At 49.5% G+C, this 18,281-nt stretch overlaps 1 long non-coding RNA gene across 1 annotated transcript; it reads left to right on the forward strand.

The window, feature by feature from the left end:
* The first annotated feature begins 4,353 nt into the window (after positions 1-4,353).
* On the forward strand, positions 4,354-12,119 carry LOC114007258 (uncharacterized). The gene is made up of 3 exons (XR_003548897.1): positions 4,354-4,455; positions 9,793-9,934; positions 12,038-12,119. It is a non-coding gene; the product is annotated as an uncharacterized LOC114007258 (long non-coding RNA).
* Positions 12,120-18,281: the final 6,162 nt, after the last annotated feature.

Below are 18,281 nucleotides of genomic sequence, written 5' to 3' on the forward strand. Positions count from 1 at the left end.
TCTCCTCTCGGGATTTGGGGCATGCATGCACATGCGCCGATGGGAGTTTTAAGCCACTGCATCCAGACTCCAACTGCAGTTGGCTACGTGAGAGTCCAGCGGCGTTACCATTCCGCCATCTGCTGGTCCAATGTCAGGGGCCTTCTTAAGCTAAGGGGGAGTCTGGGGAAGGACTTAGCTGTGAGCTAGCAGCTGGCAACGTTCCTAACAGTTGGAGTGAGTGCTAGCCCTGAAGAAGGCACCCAGTACAGTCAGCCACAGCAATGTCTATCTGCAGGGTGGGTGTGAGGAATTCCTAAGCAAATCCATGTATGATGTGTGTATTCAGCACCAAGCACAAATCACAGCTTAACAAGGACCAGCCATTTTTTTTTTGAGAGGTTTTTGCTATAAGGCGCGTGCGCTCGCCAGACAGACAGAGAGAGCCATAGAGACAGAAAGTGAGAAATCACCCCCCAGGGGGGATGGTCATGCTGCAATCTCTTCTCCTCCATTCTCCTCTCAGGATCTTGGGCACGCACTCACACGCGCCCGGTGTGAGTTCTAAGCCACCAGGTCCGGGATGCGAACCGCAGTCGACTACGTGGGAGTCCAGCGACATAGCCATTAGGCTGACTGCTGGTTCCCAGGACCAGCCATTTTTATAAGCGAGGTATCTTGTTCTTGGACAGAGGGTTTCCCACTTAGAGGAGTGTGCCAACGTCCCGCGGTAGGAGTATAAATTTACACAGAAGGCAAGCCGGAGTGGCTGGAGGATAGAAAGCAAGAGGAAGTCTAGTAAAATCTGAGGGAGGAAGGCAAAGCAAACTTTAAATAGGTCGTGGTAAGTCCTAAAATAGAATGATGGATCAAGGGGGACATTAACACAAACGCCATCTGATTTGCATGGAGGCAGAGAGAGGTTTTGTCAGGATCAACCTTAGAAAGAGTTCATTAGTATAATAATAGTATCATCTAATACTTAATGTATGTGGCAGGCATCACGCCAAGCACTTAATTCTCACCAGAATCCCTTGTGCTGGGTATTCTCGTGGTCAGCAGTCTACAGATGAACACGTTGAGGCTTATGGACTTAAGCCTCCTGCTCAATGGGCGCCAGGCTAGTGCGTGGTCAAGCTAGGATTTAAACCCAGGCAGTCTGGTGCTGGAGCCCTCGCTCCTAACCAGCAAGCTATATAAGTCCCTGCAGGGAGAGTGGCGCGGCCAGGGACGGACCACCAGGCAAAGGCGGCCTCTGGGAAAGGCTCACCCAGCTTCCAACTGCGTTTACCGCACATGTGATGCGATATGCCTTAGGAATGGCTCCCTTAAGATCCTCAAGTGTCTCAAAATGCTGCAAACTCCTTCTGGGTAGGAGCACTCCCAGGACCAAGAGCTGCAGGCTGAACCGAGGCCCCAGAGAGAACCGCCCGCTGTGCACAAAGCAGTACTGGGTGTCTGTGTGCTGCTAATGGGAAAGTAGATCCGGCCTTTGAAGACCATAGAACTGTGGCTATTTGAGCCTGACTTGCTGAACCACCTGCTGGGCTTCTCATGAGATAAGGAGCCAGCAGAACAAAGAGGCCTGGGACATGTATGTGTGCACCCCTGTGTGCTATGTCCGGGTAACCACAGGGACAGGGCAACACTTGAGCTACAGGAGGGAATGGCACAGAGATTCAACCAACACCTGTGAGCCTTGTGGGGCACGTGGGCTCTGCCGAGCCTGGCTGAACCTCCAGCACTCCAAACTGCTGCTGGTCTCAGGAACACTGGAACTGCTGCTGCTGGAACTTTGCCGCTGCCGTGGAAGGCTCTTACTCCAGATCTTTGCATGGCTTCCTCTTTACTTCATGTGGGTGTTCTCTCAGTTGCCTTCTCTTCAGAGAAAGTCTTCCCTGACCACCCATGGCAGAGACAGCTGATATTCTCCAATATCTTCTCCACCTTAACTTGAGGTGGGACCCAGGTCTTGTAGCTGCATTCCTACTGGGCAGCAAAATAGAGACTACATTTCCCAGTCTCCCTTGCAGCAAGGTGTGGCCACGTGACTAAGTGCTGGCCAATGGAATGTGAGGGCAAGGTATTGGAGCAACTTCCAGGCATTTCCTGAAAGGAAGTGTGCCCTTCCTTGCTCCCTCCTTCCTGTGGCGTGCAGTGTGGACAATGCTGTCAGCCACGGTGGGTAATGGGGAGGTGGACTGTGCTCGAGGGAAGGCAGAGCCACAATTTAGGAGGAGTCTGGGAGCCTGATTGACTTGAGGAGCAGAGCCATCAAACCAGCCCTGGTGTTGGGTGAGAACGAAGAAAGTTACTTTGGTTAAGCATCTGCTGTTTTGCACCATAGTTACTGTTATAGTTTGATCTGTTGCTAATAACAGAAAATACCTGAATCTGAGCAATTTATAAAAATAGAGGTTGGAGCCAGCCAGGTGGTGCAGAGTTTAAGGCATCTGGAACCTGCACGACTGAGTATGCAGTTCAAGTCCCACACCTGGTGGCTTGGAAACCATGCCAGGAGTGTGTGTGCATGACTGAAGTCCCAAGAGGAGAATGGAAAAGAAGGGATTACGGTGTGGCCATCCTGCTGCGGGTGGTGGTGAAATTTCTCACTTTCCCTGACTCTCTGTATTTCTCTTTTGCTTATGTACCCTATAGCCAAAACTAAAATACTACTACTACTAATAGATGTTGGGCTCATTCGATGGCTTGGTGGTTAAGTCAGGCACACCCACATGGCTGACTCAGTGGTTCAAGTCCTGGACACTGTGGCTTGAGCACTATGCTAGGCATGTGCATGTACATGTCCAAAATCCTGACAGGATGGAGAAGTGGGGACTGTGGCATGACCGTTCTCCATGGGGGGGGGCATTTTCTCCATCCCCCACCCTGTCTCTGATAAGTTCACATGCCCCCTGGTAAAAATTTTAAAAAGAGGAGTTAATCTAGCTCACTATTTGGACATTTAAGGTTCTGGAGTCACCTCCGATGTGGTTCTTGAAGAGCCCAAGGCATCCCATCACAAGGGCAAGCACAAAATAGAACGACTTTGTCCGTCCGTGTCTGTGGTCTGGTTTTGTTCCTTTTTGTAAACCCACTGGGACTCTGTCATGGGGTCCATGATGCCTAATCACTTCCCAAAGCCCTGTTCAACGCCATAATCAGATTATCTTTTCACCCTCTTAATCCTGCTACACTGGCTCATCAAATTTTAACATATCAATTTTGTGGGGTATTCAAACCCTAGCAGTACATTTAGACAGATCTTTATTTATTTATTTATTTTTCGTGTGTGTGTGTGTGTGTGTGTCTGTGTGTGTGTGTGTGTGTGTGTGTGTGTTTGCTACAGGGCATGTGCACTCATAGGAGAAAGTCAGAGACGAGAGAGAGAGAGAGAAAGAAAGTGAGAAATCACCCTCCTAGAGGGATGGCCACCACTATCACTTCTCCATTCTTCTCTTGGGATTTTGGGCACACCCATGTACCTGGTGTGATCCTCAAGCCTCAAACTTTGAAGTTGGCCCTTTGGGATCCAGCTGCCTTAACCTCCATGCCACCTGCTGGCCCTCTAAAGGTATTCTAACCACCTTATCCAGAAGGCTCCATGACCTCTGACTGTGCTGTGTCCCCCCATCTTGCTGTATTAGTCACCTGTCACCCCTAAACAATGTCTTTTGTGGTCTGTGTATAGTTTGTTTACCTCTGTAAAGTATAAGCTCCCTAAGGGCAGGATCTGCCTGTGCACCTGCTCCCCTGGTCTATCCTAGCTCCAGCAATGGTGCTCAGCACCTCACAGTCCTCGATATTTACTCGGGCAGCAGATAAACGCTGAGCACCTTCTAGTGCGTGGGACTTCATTTGCATTCTCACCACTGGTGTGCTCTGAGGCCCTTCGGGGGAATGTCACTCTCACTGCTTTACTGCAGAGGAGACAGAAATGGAGGGAACTTGAGGTACTTGTCCCAGATCCTGAAAGTGGCAGGGCCATGCTTGAAATATAGGTCTCTTTTCCCACAAGTTAACTCCTCTCTTTTTCTCCCCAAAGCAATCCTAGGATGTGGCTTTAGTAGAAAAACAGACTCGCATAATTCAACAAGAAGGAGACAAAGAAATCAATTAAAAATGAGCAAAAGGTTTTAATAGCTATTTCACCGAAGAAGATAGAGGAATGGCTCATATGCACATGAAAGGACGCTGAACATCACGTGTCATTAGAGAAAGTCAAATCCGAATCACCGTGGAGTACCTCTTCACCCCATTAGCATGGCTATAACCCAAACAAGCAGACCACACCAAGCGCTGGTGAGGATGCGGAGCCCCTGAAGCCCTCGCACACTGTAGATGGGGACACACAATGGTGCAGCTACTTTTGGCATTTGGGGCCGGCAGCTGGTGTGGAGGTTAAGACTCTGGATCCCCCGTGGTCGAGTGTACAGTTTGAGTGGACCCGTGGCTTGAAAATCATGCACGTTGCAGGTACGTGAGTGCCCCACATCCCAAGAGGAAACTGGAGGAGACGGGATTGTGGTGTGACCATGCTCCCGGAGGGGAACTTCTCACGTTCTCATTTTCTTTCTCTCTCTCTGGTGAGCGTACATGCCCTATAACAAAACAACAACAACAGCATCTAAAAAAGAAAAGAAAAAGAAAAGGAAAAAGAAAAGGAAATGGTTGGACAGTTTCTTTTTTTCTTTTCTGAGAGATTTTTGCTACAGGGTGTGCACGGTTGCCAGAGAAACAGAGACAGAAAGTGAGAAATCACCCCACACACACACACACACACACACACACACAAGTGGGGGAATGACCATGCCGCAGTTCCTTCTCCTCTATTCTCCTCTTGAGATTCTGGGCACACAAGCACAGAGTTTCAAACCTGGGCGTGAGTTTCAAACCTCCGGGTCAGGACCCAACCTGCAGTGGCCCATATGGGAGTCCAGCGCCTTAATTGCCACACTACCTGCTGGCCCCAGTTTGACAGTTTCTTAAAAAGCTGTGTCTAGCTTTACCGTATGAGCCAGCAAAGCACAGTAGGCAGGTGCATAGAGCCAGATATAAAGTCTATCCGCCATACGATGTCATTGTATGAAGAACCCAAAATGCGCGACTCTAGGGAAGAGAAAGTCAGTTAGTGGTGGCCTAGGGCTGGGAGTGGGGATGGACAAAGAGTGACTGCTAATGGCGTCAGGTTTCTTTTTAGGTTGATGGAAATATTTTAAAATTAGATGGTGGAGGTTATTGAACATCTCTGTAAAATTTACTGAAAGTCATTGAACTGTACACTTCAAATGGGTGAATTTTATGATCTGTCAATTCCACTTCAATGAAGTTGTTAAAAAACGAGCTGTCGTTTTAGTCCATAGCATGTCTTCAAAGGAAGCAGGTAGGAAGTTTTTGGGTAGAGCCTCCGGCCCACTGATGGGGAGATGACAGAGAGGAGTGTTAAAAACCACCTTAGGGCCATAGGCAGAGGTTGACTGGTCACCCTGCCGCTTGCCTGGCAAGTCATGTAAGCTCCCCTGGCCTCAGTTTGGTCATTTGTAAAATGGAGACAATAACACCTTCCTGCTGGGTTGCTTTTAGGAACTGAAAGAGAGTATTGAAAGGTTCGGCAGGATGCCTGACACAGAGATCCACTCTTGTTAACCTCCAGTCGCTTCTAGGGAGGCCGCCACTAAGCCTTGGCCTTATTGGGGTGACATTACCTGGGTGGGAAGTGGGAGTAATGAATTCACCAAGCATCGCTTGAGCATCTGACCTATGCCAGGTCCTGCCTTGGGTACAGGAATACGAAGATGGACTGGATCTAGCCTGTGCCCTCAGGGAGCTTGGCACCTAGACAGGTGACAGTCATCAGCAAAGCAGTTGTTCTACTGAGAAGGATAAGGAGTAGCACCGAGGGAGAGACTCCAGCGAGTCTGGAAAGACGATGCCTTGCATGCAGCCTTGGAAGACACGCAGGGGTCTGAGAGGCAAAGGACAGAGGTACAAATTCCAGGCTGTACTAACAGCTTGCACGTGCCCAGCTCAGCTAACTTCGCCTCTCAGAGAACACGATGAAAGAGCAGAAGAGAATTTCAGCTCCGGGAGTTGGGAGAGACCTGTCAAGGTCCTCTTGTCCGATTGCTTTGCTTACCGGAGCCTGGACTTCAAAGGTTTTTGGCCTGAGAAACAGCTGCTCCTTAACTCAGCGTCCCTTTGAAGATGAAGCTATCGAAAGCAAAGCTTCGTGACTTGCACAGAGAGTTGCAGTCAAGTTTCAAAACCCCAGGAGTCTTAGGGGTGCCACTCAGAATTCAGGGACTGGCCCACGTTAGCGGGAAGTGAGGACAGATGTGAGGTGCTGTACTGGCAGCAAGGTCCTGGCTGGCTGCCCCAGGCCAGAGGCCTCAGCAGCAGGTGTGCCTGGGGGATGGAGAAGGAGCAGCACTGCTCGAGCCCCTACTGCAGGCACCGACGTTGTGCCCAAGATTTTTATTTTTTCTTTTTTTGAAGAAGTTTTTTTTTTTTTTTTGGAGGGGGGAGGTTTTTGCTATAGGGTGCATGCGCTCACCTGACAGACAGAGAGAGAGAAAGCAAGAAATCACCCCCCAGGGGGGATGGCCACGCCGCAATCCCTTCTCCTCCAGTCTCCTCTCAGGATCTTGGGCACGCACACACACACGCCTAGCATGAGTTTAAGCCACCGGGTCTGGGACTCGAACCGTGGTCGACTACATGGGAGTCCAGTGACATAGCCATTATGCTAACTGCTGGTTCCCTGTTGTGCCAAAGATTCTACCAGGCACCTTACATAGGTCCTCAGGGAGGTGGGAATTCTCATCCCATTTGACCCATGAGCATCCCAGAGCACTAAGAATGTAAATGACTTGCCCAAGATCACACAGTCAGGAAGGAGTAGGGCAGGATTCAAATTCAACTCTGCCTTCCCCACAGTACTTGCTGCTTGCCAGTCTACGCCACATCTTGCTTGTCCCCATCCCATCTGATGTCTGACAGCCAGATCTCTGACATATGGGAGAGCTGGTACCTATGGAAACTCTGCATTCACATTTTCCAAAACAGGAATATTTCTCTCACAATAATTTGTTATATTTTTAAATATGAAGTTAAATACAAGAAAGATTGAAATTGCAACCTTAAATCAACAAATTAAGCACCACTTGTAAAGACCAGGACAACGCCTTATCTGAAGACCCTACTGCATTGTGGAGTGTGTATTTTTAGACTTTCTTCCAGGCTGCAGAACTCCATTTTTGCACGATTGATACCATTTTGTATATACCATATTGTGTTCTATTTTTTTTCTTCTCAGAATTGTGTCATAAACATTTCCTTTGCTACTTTGAAGTCCTTGTAAACATTTGGCAGCACAATCTTCATCAATCTGAATGAGTTTATTTAACCAAGCTCCTGTGCTTGAATGTTCGGCTCATTTCCATTTATTTCCCCAACGTTAAACATCCCTGTCTGGGCAAGGTGGGTGTAGCAGCTCGTTCTGGGTTTATAACGGCGCACGCCAACGTGCCTGGCTCTCACGCCAGCTGTCCATTGTACAGGGTAGGGGCGATCAGAAGAGAGCCAAATAGCAGCGAGGAGCTTCTTTGCGTTTTCTCTAACAACCTGGGAGGTAGGCACCATTCTTCCTGTTTTACAGGAGGAAGACTGAGGCTTAGGAGGTTCAGAGGTTGAGCAGGGGATTCTGACTACAATCAGGGCAGCCAGTCACATTTCTCAATGTACACATAAAACACGCAGCTGCTTTGGACCAGCATTGGCATAATGGCTATGTTGCTGGACTCCCATGTAGTCAACCGCGGTTCGAGTCCCGGATCTGGAGGCTTAAACTCACGCTGGGGATGTGTGCATGCGTGCCCAAGATCCTGAGAGGAGAATGGAGAAGGGATTGCGGTGTGGCCATCCCCCTGGGGTGTGTGTGGGTGTGTGTTTGTGATTTCTCACTTTATGTCTCTCTGTCTCTGTCTTCCTGGCGAGTATATACCCTATAGCAAAAACCTTTCAAAACAACAACAACAATAACAACAACAAAACCCCAAAAAAGTGGATGTTTTGCATTTAGATTGGAAACTCAGGCATCAAGAGCAATGGTTCCCAGACGTTTGTCAGGGGGTGCAAATTCCCCAGGCAAAGTAGTCCCATGGGTGTATGCTCCTATTCTAATGAATGCTCTTCTGCATTCGCGTCTTCCTGGAGACTGACAATTGTAGGGTTAACCTTGAACCCACTCTAATTCATATATATATTTTTTAATTGCCAGAGGGCACACATGCTAGCCAGAGAGAGAGCAAGCACCCCAATGGGGCGTGGTCATCCTGCAATCCTTTTTCCTCTGCTTTTCCATTCTGTCAGGACTTGGGGCATGCACATGTGTCTGGTGTGTTTTAAAAGCTCCCGGGATCAAGATTCGAACACAGCCGCCTGTGTGAGCTGACCCCCCATACACAGGGCTTAGCTGCTGCACTACATGGTCAGCCCTAACTCCTATATTTTGTAACAAAGCAAATAGTTTACCCTGCCTTTAGGTTAATATCCGGTAGCTTGGGGAACCCTCCTGGTGTGTTGCAGTAATTAGACTGAGAACCACTGGTCCAGAACACAGGTGAAAACCAGGAATGAAGTTACGAAAGATCTTGGGGCTGCCAAAAATAGCCCTTGAAAACTCCGACATTAAAGCACTTGTATTTGGATCAAAGGAGAGACCTTCGGCTTCCTAAAATGTACAATAGGCATAATCTGTCCTGAGAATTGCTGTGATGTTAAGTGTGATGATTTGTAAGAGTCATGGTTAAAAAGCACAGTGATGGAGAAGAATAGTGGATCTGCTTCTGCTCTCATTCCTGGCCAGGCAGATGACTACATTTCCCAGAATGCTTTGCACTCTGCCAGGACCATGTGACTTTTTCTAGCCAGTGGAGTGTGAGCAGATGGGAAGAGTGCCACTTCCAAGCCGACCCATTTAAAAGCATATGTGGGACTGGCTCTGTGACCTGATGGTTAGGGCAGTCAGATCCCACATGGTTGACCCTGCAGGTGGAACCTGGTGGGTTGAAAAACACACCAGGCACTTGTGGATGTGTGCCCAAATCCTGATAGGATGGAGAAATAGAGAAGGGATTATGGCATGACCACTCCTCATGGGGGTGCTCTCTCCTCTCTCTCTCTCTCTCTGTCTTCCTGTCTCTTTTTGCTGAGTGCATGGACCCTCTGGCAAAATTTTTAAAAGAATTCTCCACACGTCTCTTGCCCTTCCACAGAGGCTCTGGAAACCACATGTCGGGATAGCAACATCTCAACAATGGTGGCGCTTCCATCAGTCTGGCTCCACAGTGACTTTGGGACAGAGCCACCTGTCAACCTACACCAGATACAGAACATGAGAGAGAAAGAACACCTTGCTGGGTTGAGTCCCTGAGACTTCTGGGCTCATTTGTCACTGCAGCATAACCTGGGCCGCTCCTGACTAATGCATCTCTAGCACTCACTTGGTCCATGGCAGATACTTATACTTTTTCCTGTCCCCTTCCTTATTGACTCAGAGAGTCTTAAGTCACATGCCAACATAGACAGGGCAGATCATATAGAGAAAATCCCGCCAACCTGGCAAATTCCTTTTGCTCTAAAATGGAGTCTTCTGAAAATCCCAAGGGTTATACATTCCCAAGTTCTGCATTAAACAAGAAGGTGTTGTTGGCTGATAATAACAGATCATTTTCACAAAGCATCTGGAGAGGTTCTGTGGAAGTAACTGTCTAAATTGTCTCCTTAGAATATGTTTCCTGACTTCTCTTGTAGGGACTGAGGGGCTCTTTGATGACTTCGCCTGCTGCCAGCAGAAGGTACCCTCCCCAGGAACTACACAGAATTGAAGCTCTGAGCCCTGGATTGTCAGTGCTAGACGTTTGCTTCCAGACTCTTCCTAGGACTGGGAGATACGGTTTGTGTTAGATTCGGCGTTGTAGTTGTTTGATCAAGCACTGGTCCAGAGGTTGCTGTGAAGATGTGCTGTAGATATAATAAACACCCACAATCAGTCGGTTTTAACTAAAGATTACCCTCATTAAAGAGGTAATTACAGCTGAAGGTCTTAAGAACAAACACTAAGATTTCCCAGAGAAGAAGCAATTCTTCCTCAAGACTATAACATAGAGATTCTTTTTCTTTTCTTTTCTTTCTTTCTTTTTTAACCATAGGATGCATGTGCTTGCCAGAGAGAGACAGAGTGAGGGAAAGTGAGAAAGCACCCTCCAGAGGAGATGGCCATGTCACAGTCCCTTCTCTATTCTCCTCCTGGGAGTGACTTTCAAGCCACTGGGTCTGGGACTTGAACTTCGGTCAGTCATGTGGGAGTCCAGCACCTTAACCACCATGCCACCTGTTGGCCCCTATAACATAGAAATTCTTCCTGCATTTTCTTGCCTGCCCTAAAAATGTCAGGTTTTCCAGTCCCCCAAACTGTGAGCTCATTTCTTAAAATCCATCTCTCTATATATACATATATCTATATATAGACACACACACATGCAGAACCTCACTTGTTCTGTTCCTCTAGAGAGCTCTTACTGGTAGAGTCCCTCTCTTATGCTGATCTGACTAGCAGTGGCTGTCTTGGAGCTGTGTTCAGAAGGATCCTGAGGGTATGACTAGGCTCACTGAGTAAGGGCAAAGTGAATACAAGCCCTGTTAAAGCAGAGAACTTCTGTGCCTTGTAAATTGCTGTTTCCCAGTACCTAGAATACCACCTGCGATGCGGGCCATGCCCTGTAATGATAAATACATTTGTCAAATGAACGAATGCTCTTTCAGCAATGCCTGCTGTGAGTGAAGCATGCCACTGCTGAGTCATTTCATACATGAGCAAACTGAGGCCCCAGGAGGGTTTTGCTCAAGATCCCGCAGCTAACTAGGGAGGCATGTGCAAGTGTTAAGCACACGTCTCCTGGCTTTCTTGCTTTGAACTCTCCACTGCCTTGTTGGACGAGGGATTTGAAGAGGAACAAAGTTATCTGGAGAGGAGAATCATCCTCTAGAAAAGGGGCTCCGACCCTTATTTGTCAAGAAAACTGAAGAAAGACTTCCGGGCTCCTACGGAGACAGAATTCACTCCCCACACAGCTGTGCGCTAACCCTTCAAACACCAGGAGGCTCCCAGGCTACGTTCTGAAGCGCAGTCTGGTGCCTTGACCTGCTGCAGACTCCCCCTAAGAGAGGCATTGCAGAGTGGTGGGGGCTCCCCACCGAAGGTTCCAGTGCTCACACCCTGGGGCACCGCTGGCTTTGCCCGGGACTAAGGGCTGGGCGCAGGGAAGTCTAGCTGGCCGTTCTGCGAAGGCTGGTTTCCTAAATGGGAACTTTGTAAGTTGTACTGGTGTGGAGGATGATTGTCAGGGAAGCCTGAAGGTGCCCCGGGCCTCCCACTAGGCCTGGCACACAGTGGAGCTTCAGTAAAGGTTTGTTGAATGACTGGGGTTCTCCAAAGTAGAGAGAGATGGGAATAAAGGGGAGGCTGAGGTCCCCATACCTGCCTGGAGTTGGGACAGTTTCTCCTCTGTCAAGATCGCGGCTATCAGGATGATCGGGGTCGTTAGGGTCGCTGTGTCCGTTCCGTAACTCCCTGGCTGGCCTAAGCAGCCTGGCTGTTTCCATTTCGAAAGGAAGGGCTGGCTTCCTTACCAGCAGCTGCTCCTTGTCCATCTCTCTGTCCCCGTCTCCTTGCTGTGCCGGGGGCCCGTGGGAATGGCCGTATCCCACGAGGTTGTCCAGGGCCAGACTGGATCTAAATCTTGGCTCTGGGGAACCGGGGGCCCTCAGTAAGTGTTCTAGTCATCATGTCTGCATTTGTAGTAGGTGGATAGACTCCTAGTTGCCTCATAAAGTTGCTTAAGGAGTTAACGAGTTAATGTATGTGAAGCTCTGCAAACAGGCCCTGGTATATAGTAAGTGCTCAGTGAACATCAGATACTGTCATGGGGTGGGAGAGTAAGGTAGCACCCCCTCCCCATGAGTAACTCCTTTTCACCATTGTCTGTTTTCCCCGCAGCCTCCACCGAGGTCAGCAGACCAAACATTGTCACCTGTCTTTCAAAGAGCGTTGGTGAGAAGTGAAGTGACACACTCCAGGTAGGCCCACTAATAAGGGTTGAACTTTGGCCTTCACATCCACTCTTAACTCTTTCCACCCAGACGAAGGACATTGCCAGTGATGACAGGATGGAGGGATGGCTGGGCGCTTCCTCTCCTCCTGGGAGTGCTGGGAATTCTGCCATGGACCAGGGTTCTGGGAACTTCTGTTAGATACATGAGATCCAATGTTGATCCCTTTTTTCCTGGGAGAAGCATTGCTCTTCCCCCCACTCCCTGCGACTGGGGACAGTTGTCTCAGCCCCAGCCTAGGTGGCACAGACTGTAGTGCTGGGAGCCACATGGTCAGCTGAGGGGTCAGATCCACAGACTGGCCTGACAATGCCCTGGACACACCTGCGGGCACCCTAGACCCTGAGGGAAGAGGACTGTGTGTGGTGGGATGAGGCCCTGTGGGGGCTGCCTCTCTCTCATGTACTATCATGTGTGGTGGGATGAGGCCCTGTGGGGGCTGCCACTCTCTCATGTGCTATCATATAAATAATAATAATAAACAATTTTTTAGGTCTTTCCCATAGGTGCATGTGCTCGCTGGAGAGAAAGAGAAAGATAGGGAGAGGGAAAGTGAGGAATCTCCCCCCACCCGGGTGGGCGACCACACCTCAATCCCCTCTCCCCCATCTTCCTCCTGGGATTTTGGGCACACACATGTGCCCAGTATGATTTTCAAGCTGCTGGGTCCAGGACTCGAACTGCGGTCAGCCATGTGAGTCCAGTGTCTTAACTACCACACCACTTGCAGGCCCCAATAAACAGTTTTTTTAAAGGGAGATATTTGTTATAGGGCATGTGTGCTTGCCAGAGAGACAGATAGAAAGCGAGAAATTACTTCCCGGGGGGATGGCCCTGCTGCAGTCCCTTCTCCTTCATTCTCCTCTTGGGATCTTGGACACGCACGCACATGCACCTGGCATGAGTTTTAAGCTGCCTGGTCCAGAACTTGAACTGTGGTTGACTGCGTGGGAGTTCAGTAACGTAACTACTGTGCCATCTGCTGGTCCCCCAGTAGATAAATTTTTAAAGTAAGAAAACCTGGCTCAGCATGTGCATGTGTGAACATATGTATGGTTGTACTCGTGTGCACAAACGTGCATGTGTGTGCATACGTTTCCATGCACATGTGTATGTGGTGGGGAGGAGTCTTTCTTTATTTCTCCAGAGGCATGGTTAGCAGCCAGAGGGACTCCATGGGCAGACAACACACAGGGGCCCACCGAACTGAGGTCCACTGTGAACCTTTCAGAGTTGTATTAGGGTTTGCTGCACCCCAGGTCCTCAGCCTCCAGTAGACTCTGGCTCCTGGTATTGCCCAGCTGCAAACCTGAAGCTCTCCCTTGCATCCATTGGATGCATCCTGGGGTCTCCCCTTATTGTGTGCACAGGGCAGACAAATTCATTTCAATATTAGCCGAAGTAAAAGAGGATTAAGAAGTTAAGTCTGTGGTAGGGGAAAGAAATAAGTCCATTGAATGCACTTCAAAGCCAGACAAAAGTGACTTCCGGATCCTCTGCTGGTTTGGGATTATCTTGCCTGGATTCCCATCTGCCTGCGTGGATTATCTATATCTGTGCCGACGGTGCACATAGTCCCAGAAAGGACTGGAGTGGTGGGGCTGAGAGCCCAGGCTTGGCTTCTCTGCCAGGGCAGGCCTTGGCCTGGGTTGGGAGAGGTCAACTCCTGTTGGCAGCCAGAATGTGTCTGATGGGTTTGGGCGGCAGGAGGGAAATCAGGGTTCTTTGATGAAGCTCCAGGTGCGCAGCAGAGGGGATTGATTGGGAGGGAGAAGCATCTGTTCTGAAAGGCAGGCTGGGGAAAAGAGAAAGCGCTAATCAGGCCTTGAATGCTAAACTCTGGGCTGGTGTTCACCAGGGGGCAGGGAGGAAAGGGGAGGGCAGGGGATGAAAGGAAGAAATGTTCAGAGAAAGTGAAACCCCTTGTCTCCACTGTGGAAAGTCTACTGGTGACCCAATAACTCAGGTGTACAAGGAATTACTGCTACCTTGGTTGTTCACTCATTCTCTTACAAGTATCTAGTCATTCTCGACAATGTAGCAGGCAATGTGTGAGCACTGAGGATACACAAGTTGTGGAAGGCTGTATATTGGATCTTGCACACGCACAGCTGTCTGTCCATTTTGTTCCCTTACCCTCACATGGCTGTCTGCTTCTGTAAACCTGCTTGCTCTTCCCATGAGAAAATAGCTTGTGCTAGCTGTACAGAAAACCGCATCCGGGATGACATCCTATACCTGCTGCTATCTTTGCTAACTAGCCGAAACCTTCTGTTTAGCAATGGATCCTGTACCTGCTGCTGTCTTTGCTAACTAGCTGAAACCTTCTGTTCAGCAATGGAACTGCTTGCATGGAAACCCCACTCCCCTCAGAGATAATTAACCTGCTTGATTCAGCTTCTGTGACTGCTTGCATAGAACCCTGGTAACTGATCCCCTATAAAAAACTAATCAACCTTCGGTCAGGGCTGCAGTTCTGACTCTTGGCCCCCGAGCCTCAGGCTGTAGTTGCTGGCCAGCTAATAAAGACTCCCTTAATCTGGCTTTGTTGGTCGTTCATTCAGTTGCACTCTACAGCAAAGTAAACTGGCCAAACACTGTCGTTTCTGCTCCCGTGGATGAGTAGAGTTATTGGTTACTTTGGTTTTACAAGTGATGGGCTCTTGCCCTACACAGGATGCATGGGGGCACAGAGCGGGGCAAGTTAACTTTGAGCTGGGCTAGATATTTAGAGACCTTCCTGGAGGAAGGGGGTGTGTAAACAGAGGAGGCTAATATGGGTATTGTTAATCTCAATGGCACACTTTTAATGAGCACCTACTATATGCAAAACAATGTTCTAAGCACATTATGTGCATTTTCTCATCTAATTTCTACAACAATTCTATTGCTCCCTTTGCTTCTCAGATGGGAGACCTGAAGCAGAGGGAGGTCACACACTAAGACACTGAAGGGAGGTGAGCAGAGGGGGGAGAGAAGAAAAGCAGGGACATGCCGGGTCTGCGGAGAGAACCGTCTGTACAAAATAGTGGAGGTGAAAGGCAGGGGGACTGGAACAGAAGGTACAAAGAGTGTGGTGAGTGGAGAGCCTGGGGTAGGTCCTACCTTGAGGGGATGACAGTCTGGGAAGGCCAGGAGTGGGAGTGTGGAATCCCTGAGATGAATCCCACCTGGAAGCTAGAGGGACTGCAGCTTAGGGATGTGGGTTGCCTGTGAATGCTTCCTAGAACCTGGGGACCTAGACCAGATATCCAGTGCAGGGGAGGTCCTAAAGCTCCTCGAGGATGAAGGAGAACCCCATTTCACTTCTAAGCAGGAGTACAGTAGGGGAGGGCCGAGTCAGGGTTCCCAGCGCTGCCGTGTCCTACAGAGGTCCTGCCACTCCCGTGTCCTGGGGAGCGAAGAACACTTCATGCACCCTGTTCTGGGGTCTAAGCAGGCTGGGAGGGCTCAGAGCCTGGTCACTAAAAGCCATGCAGTCAGAGAAGTCCGAGTTCAAATCTCATTTCCCTGCACATAGCTCTGTAGGCTTGGGCATATAACTTGCCCTCTCTGGGCAGAGGCTCCCTCTTTTGTAAAGTGGGGATAATAAAACTGTCAGGGTATTATTGTTGGTGGCTGCCTCCCAACACCTATTCCCCACACCTCCTTCCTAAGGACACCCCTGTTTTGGTCAAGTATTCATCCTTCTTGGATGAAGGTCACTTATGTTTGGGAAATAGATTCTAGGGCTAGGTAGGAGTGGTCCTAGTTAGAACCATCAAGAAAGGCCATGGCTTCCAGTGATTGGTTGGGAATCCAGGTTTAAGCCAATCAGCATATGGCATTCCATTCAGATGGTCCAATCAGGCCGAGGGAACATTTATAGTGGATAGTCAGTGGTGAGGGTTTTTCCCTCCTCTCTCTGGTGGGATGGGAGCAGGGTGCTCCGTGGCTGCTGACAGCGGTCATATTATGCCCACAGAGAAGCCAATTTGAGGATAAATCCTAACTGGGAAAAAGACAGAGCCATGGCCATCACCAAGAAGCTGAGCCGGAGCCCTGATCATACTATACCGAGAACCCACCCTGCTACGTGAAATAAAAGTGTCATTGCATTTAAGCCAGGTTGAGTTCACTTTTTGTTATTATAGCTGAACTGATGCAAATGCACTGTTTACAGGTTGTTCGTGTGTGTTTTTCTATAAGTCAAGGCGTATTCACTGAGTATCTGCTATGAGCCAGCTAATGTACCCAGTATTGGGAAGGCAGCACTAAGCGGAAAGACACCCACGTGGACTATGTTCACTAACCGGTGGTAAACGAGTAATGGACAGGAGTGTGTCAGTGATGGGACGACAAGGACATGAACCCTGTGATGTGCGGGAGTGAGAGGGTACTGCGGCAGGGGACGTCGCCACCAGGCAGCATCACCAGAGCTGACATGGAGCTGAATGAGAGGGTGAGAGGGTGCCGGCAGGAGCCGACCCTTCCCTGCAGCACCCTGACTCCCAGCTGCTCCCTGGCCCCAGGGGATGTAGAGATCCCCTTTCACCACCACCAATCCCCACATGGAGCAAGCCCAGCCTTAGTTACAACCAACCAATCCTCACACGGAGCAAGCCCAGCCTTAGTTACAACCAACCAATCTTCACGGAGCAAGCCCAGCATTAGTTACAACCAACCAATCTTCACGGAGCAAGCCCAGCCTTAGTTACCCGGAGGTTGTGCCTTCCCAGGTAGGTAGAGTTTGGCACCATCAGAGGCGGGGGTAGGAGAGGAAGCAGTATTGGTGTGTGTGCAGGTGGGGCAGGGTGGCATAAGACAAGGCACCTGGGATCCAGAATGGAAGCAGGTGTGTGCTCGCAGACACCCACACCTGGGTGTAAATGTCTCCTTGCAATTTACACCCCAAATAGCTCATTGCCTCTCCTAGGCCTGCCGCTGCCCACTGCCCATGAGGGAAGAGAGGTGCAGTGAATAGGCCTAGGCTGTGGTTCTGTTTGTTCCTTCCCTCAACCTGACCTGGGGAAAATAGACATCTCTCAGAACTTTGGTCACTTCATCTGCAAAATGGAGGTGCCATTGCCTACCTCACATGGTCCTTGTAAAGGGAGCCAAGCTTGGTTCTCTTCTTTCTTGCTTAAGGAGCCCAGGGAGCAACAAAGAAAAATGTAGGTTGGAATTATTTCTCCAGGTGGGAAAACTGAGGCACAGAGCAGTTAGGTAACCGGCCCAGGGGTGCACAGCCTGGAAATGGCATAGCTGGGCTTTGAACCTATACTCTTAGCAGTCATGATGTGAAACTTCTCATGTGAAGCAGAGAGAAGGAGAGCTGAGGCTGTGGGTAGTGCAAAATAGGGGAGACTTTGCAGGCAGTGGGGGAGCGTGGTCTCACTAGAGAGCCATGGTATGATCAGAGCCCTGCTGACTAGGCCACCCTGTCCCTACAGCAGGCTGACACGTGTTGCTTAAGAAACATCGGTTTTATTATTACTCAGATAGGTTGAGATCAACAGATCAGGAGAAAAGCACCATTGAAGACAGTCTGTCAGTCGTGTTCCCAAGAGGAGGGGCACACCCTGAAGAGCCATGGGAGGCCGCACCAGGGCAGCAGGAGCAGAGGGCAAGGCCTTCACTGTGGTTTTCCTAGGAAGGCTTGGGTGAGGCAGGGTAAGCCGGCCAAGCAGGCTCAGGACAGCTAGTTTGAGTAATTCCAGCAGACTACATCCTGGAGCACGGCCCGCCCATCTCTGCCTGGCGCCCGACCCTGGGGTGACAGGGGCAGAGGGTGACGCTTGGGAGTCCTGTAAAGGAGGTAGTGGGATCTGAACCCTGAACCATGAGTAAAAACACACTCACCCCTAGGGCTTGACCTGTTTTAGCAGTGGTCTCCGCAAGTCCCTCAAGGCGGCAAACGCACTGGACTCCCACACTGTCAACCGCAGTTTGAGTTCTGGACCTGCTGGCTTGCTTTCTCACTTTCCCTCTGTAAGCACATGTACCCTAGAGCAAATTAAAAATAATGATAATAAATAAAATTAAATAATTTTTAAAAAAGATGTCAAAGCACCGAGAATACAGTAAATAATAAAATATATCCCATACACATTTCTGAGCAGGGAAGCACTTGATTGGTGTGTTCCAAAAGG

Source organism: Tupaia chinensis, unplaced genomic scaffold (assembly GCF_000334495.1).
Source record: "Tupaia chinensis unplaced genomic scaffold, TupChi_1.0 Scaffold000146_1, whole genome shotgun sequence".
Classification (NCBI taxonomy): domain Eukaryota; kingdom Metazoa; phylum Chordata; class Mammalia; order Scandentia; family Tupaiidae; genus Tupaia; species Tupaia belangeri.